Source organism: Mirounga leonina, unplaced genomic scaffold, assembly GCF_011800145.1.
Source record: "Mirounga leonina isolate KUSES-001 unplaced genomic scaffold, KU_Mleo_1.0 Mir_224, whole genome shotgun sequence".
In the NCBI taxonomy this organism is placed as follows: domain Eukaryota; kingdom Metazoa; phylum Chordata; class Mammalia; order Carnivora; family Phocidae; genus Mirounga; species Mirounga leonina.
The window spans coordinates 6,343,688-6,348,878 of record NW_023270615.1 but is presented as its reverse complement, the minus strand read 5'-3'; positions in this window follow the sequence as shown (position 1 = coordinate 6,348,878).

Sequence of the window (5,191 nt, the reverse complement as noted above, 5' to 3'; positions counted from 1 at the left end):
CAACAACAAAAGATACTAAAGATGTTTTAGCAGTTTCATGTTAGATGTAACATTCTTCAAATTCATTTTTTCCTTTCTTCTTTGTACCATATTTATTGGCAATTGGGTTTATTTTTTCCTGGGATCTATGCATTTGTGTTCCTGAATATTCTTTGCCAACAGAAGCATGTTTTTTGATGTGCATTATTTTTCTTCATGCAAATAGACTCGTTCCTCCTCCACACACACCTATATATATTATTTTGATCTTGATTTAAATTTGATGGATCTGCTGATTATTATATAAATGTGATCACGCTGTACTTAGCATTTCTTCTGCCAACTATCTGATGCTAAATACCAATGTTAGCATTTGTGAGGACATTTTTTAAAAGTCCGAACAGCACTGAATACTATAAGCTGGGTGTGTGGGGGTGTGATTAACACATCAAGAGGGTTTTATTTTTGTTTTAATTCGATGAGATATCTGAATATATTTCAGAAATATATAATACTGCCAAGATCCTGAGGTAATCAACAAATATAAAATTATGGCAGATGACAAAAATGACTAGAATACGGAATACCAAATTCAGAACACCATCAGATGAGCACAACCCAGTTAAAAATGATTTGGATAAAATGTGTGCAAAACAAAGAGTATTCAGCATAATGCATTACTGTATAAGCATTTATTCCCTCAACAAACTTATCTGATAGAATTTGTATTTTGAATTCAAATAAGAGTAATAATGAAAATTAATAAAACATAAACTTCCACATGCTTGCTACCTCACTAATGATATGAAATAGAATACTTTCTTAGAATAGTGGGCTCTGAAACACATATTTCAGTGGATAAAATTTGCAAGCGCACTGTTTCATCAGCTCTACTGTGTTATTAGCATTTATATTTCTGTATTTGACTTTTCAAATTGATCACAGAGATCATTTGATTTCCCTTTGGATAGAGTCAGGCTCTCCCAAAATCATTTACTATGAGCTCAAGTTTTAGATACTCTCCCAAGATAAATAATAGGTTGCCTCGTACATGATATAAAAAGCAAAATGTACAGTGATCAAAATATAAGTGCTATTATTTATCCAGATAGTTGTAGTCTTGGATATGATGTTCATGGCTCTACAGTGTGCAACATCGTGTTTCTCATGCAGTATTCATGGCTTGTTCTCAATTTCTCTTTTGCTAGAGAATGGAGTCAGTCTATTCTGCACGGAAGTCCACATTTTCACACTATACTGTACTCTAATATAGACAACACGGTCAGCAAGTTTGTTTGGGCAACTTACTTTTAGGATCATTTGCAGTATGAAGTCATATAAGAAATTTCGCGAGCTGGGGCGCTGGGGTGGCTCAGTTGTTAAGCGTCTGCCTTCGGCTCAGGTCATGATCCCCACATCCTCGGATCGAGCCCTGCATCGGGCTCCCTGCTCAGTGGGGGGCCTGCTTCTGCCTCTCCCCCTCCTCTTGCTTCTGTTCCTGCTCTCGGTGTCTCTCTCTCTGTCAAATAAATACATAAAATCTTTAAAAAGAAAAAAAAAAAAAAGAAATTTCATGAGCTGGAAACAGTAGAAGGTACCAGCTCACTAGAAGAGATCTCTCTGTTCAAAAGATGTGAAAACAGGTGTGATAAGGGAAGCTTGGGAGGAGTTGAACTCTGCCCTGCAACCATGTCCGGGCGTATTTCTCAGGCATGTTGTGATGCCAATTGTGTAGGGAGTGAAGAGTTAAGTCCCAATGCTGTGGAGCCTCAGACTTGAATTCATGCACTGGTTTTGTCCCTTGTGTGACCCTGGTAAAATACTGAAGCATCTCTACATTTCTTCTCTAGAGTGAGGCTAATTACAGCCCCCACACCCCAGATGCCAGTGCAAAGAAGTGGTCAATATCCATATCTTCATCCTCATCCATGTGGTCATCATCGTCATGAAAACCTGGAAATAAAATATATTGACGTCAACCCTCCTTTTTGCTACTACATTTTCTAAGATTCAGAGAGGTGAATCTACAATTTGAGCAGTCTAGAAAGGCTTTTTAATGAGGCATTTCTGAGTGTCAGGTTTTCAGTAACTGATCCCATTCTTTGATGTCATGTTAAAATTCCTTGAGAAAAAGACGAAGTCTGATGTACAGAGTTACTTGCTTTGGTTTTCAACAATGAAAAGAAAAAAAAAAAAGACATCTAGCTGATGTATAGATCATCTCAAAAATGAAGATATCCTGTTTAAAGGATGAATTCGAAACCATTAAAAGGACACTACAAATTAGTATTAACAAAACCTAATATAATCAAACTCATTATGTGCTCATACAAACTCATGGCCTTCGGAGCCAGGTAAGTTCAAGTTCAAGTCCTGGCTCTGTGTCTTCCGAGTTGTCACCTTGAGCAAGGCCTATAATGTCCTTGAGGCAAAGTTTTCTCTTCAGTAAAACAAGCATAACTATATATACCTTATAATTCTGTATTAGGAGTTAGAGAAAAAAAATATATAAAGAGCCTGCAACAGATAAACATTCAAAAGCTACTTGTGATTGTAATTATTATTGCTACACACATCATAGCCATTATTATTATTATTATAGTGTTTATTTTGTAGTGAAATATTTCTAATATTTTCACTTGTCTTATAAGTAACGACTATACATTTTTAAATTATTTTTAATTGTTATAAAAACATAATATTAAATAACGATCTTAAATATTTAAAGTGTACAGCTCAGTAGTGTTAAGTATATTCACATTATTGTGCAATAGATCTCTAGAACTTTTTCTTTTTGCAAAACTGAAACCTAGTTTTGACTGCTAAACATTAATTCTCCTACCCCTACTCCCAGTCCTCGGCAGCCACCTTTCTATTTTCTGTTTCTTTAACTTCGACCACTTTAGAGAATTCATGTGAGTACAAACATCCAGTACTTGTCATTTTGTGACGGTTTATTTCATGTGGCAGAGTGTCCTCAAGGTTTATCTGTGTCACAGCAAGTGATGGGGTTCCTGTCCTTTGTAGGCTGCATAACATTCTACGGTATGTATAGACCACATGTTGTTTATCCATTCATCTGTCATTAGACATTTGAATTGTTTCTACCCCTTGGATTGTGAATAATGTTGCAATGAACATGTGTGTGGAAATATCTCCTCCAGGGGCGCCTGGATGGCTCAGTGAGTTAAGCATCTGCCTTTGGCTCAGGTCATGATCCCAGGGTCCTGGGATGGAGCCCCGAGCTGGGAGAGCTTCTCCCTTTCCCACTCCCCCTGCTCAGCAGGGAGTCTGCTTCTCCCTCTCCTTCTGCCGCTCCCCCTGCTTGTGCTCTCTTTGTCTCTCTCTCTAATAAATAAATAAAATCTTAAAAAAAAAAATCTCCTCCAGACCCCACTTTTGATTCTTTTGGATCCATACCCAGCAGTGGGATTGTTGGACCCACATGCTAATTCTTTTTTAAATTGTTTGAAGAATCTGCATACTATTTTCCACAGCGATTGAACCATTTTACCCTCCCTTCAGGAGTACATAAAGGTTTCCGTTTCTCCACGTCCTCGTCATCCCTTGTTTTCTGTCCTCTTGATAGTGGCTATCCCAATGGGTGAGAGGTTATGCCTATATTTTGAAAGAAACTCTAATGTATAATAATTGTTTTATTGTGATCATATTAATGTGCGGTTATAGTTATATCACTTTCCCCTAATTCTAAGTGTTCAAATATAAAGTAAATTGAAGATAGCAATTTTGCCAATAGACACTTTGTCTCATTTCTTTTTCAGGGTTTGAAACAGTATCAACATGTCTATTTTGGAGTTTTATGTTTTGATATACTATTCAGAAATTCAGGCCAAAATTCAAGAATAGGTAAAATGCTTTCAGGTTACAAATATAATTGTTATAATTATTTTTCTTATTAAATTAAAATAATGCTTTTTTTTCAGGTGAAAACTTTGGGCTGGAATCAGTCAGATTTGAAGGCAGTAAAATTTTACCCTGCACAGAAGCTCCCATAAATGAAATATTCAGACATGTCTCTTTTCTCCATTTGATTATTTCACATTGGTCAGCATATGAGTCTCCCCTGAAACAGCAACTGATGGGGGGGTAGGGGCATGAGGAATCTAAGGCATTGGAATATTTTAAGTGCTGGGCACCTGGGGGCTCAGTCGGTTAAGCATCTGCCTTCGGCCCAGGTCATGATCCCAGGGTCCTGAGATCGAGCCCCGCACCGGGCTCCCTGCTCGGTGGGAAGCCTGCTTCTCCCTCTCCCACTCCCCCGGCTTGTGTTCCCTCTCTCGCTATGTATCTCTCTGTCAAATAAATAAATAAATAAAATATTTTTTAAAGAGAATCTTAAGTGCTTTAAAATCTGTATTACATTATTTTAATATTATTTTAATCTAATTTCACTTTGTTCTGAAACCCTCTACTGAAATATTTACATGGACTGAAGGCGTATTTTGTAAGTATTTTTCATAACTGAACTATGATGCCATTAACCTTCATCTTATATGGACTAAGCAAGGGAAGAGAAAGAGAAATTCCAAACAACAGGTAACCCAGCAATAATATGTATTTGGCTATAAAGTGTCCTACAAACTCACTTAACTTCCTCTTTTTTTTTTTTTTTTGAATTTTTAATTTTATTTCATTTTAATTCCATTTAACTTTTTTTTGTTTGTTTGTATTTATTTATTTTATTCTTATGTTAATCCCCATACATTACATCATTAGTTTTAGATGAAGTGTTCCATGATTCATTGTTTGTGCATAACACCCACTGCTCCATGCAGAATGTGCCCTCCTCAATACCCACCACCAGGCTAACCCATCCTCCCACCCCCCTCCCCTCTAGAACCCTGTTTGTTTTTCAGAGTCCATCGTCTCTCATGGTTCGTCTACCCCTCCGATTTCCCCCGCTTCATTCTTCCCCTCCTGCTACCTTCTTCTTTTTTTTTTTTCTTAACATATATTGCATTATTTGTTTCAGAGGTACAGATCTGAGATTCAACAGTCTTGCACAATTCACAGCGCTTACCAGAGCACATACCCTCCCCAGTGTCTATCACCCAGTCACCCCATCCCTCCCACCCCACCCCCCACTCCAACAACACTCAGTTTTTTTCCTGCGATTAAGAATTCCTCATATCAGTGAGATCATATGATACATGTCTTTCTCTGTTTGACTTATTTCACTCAACATAATACC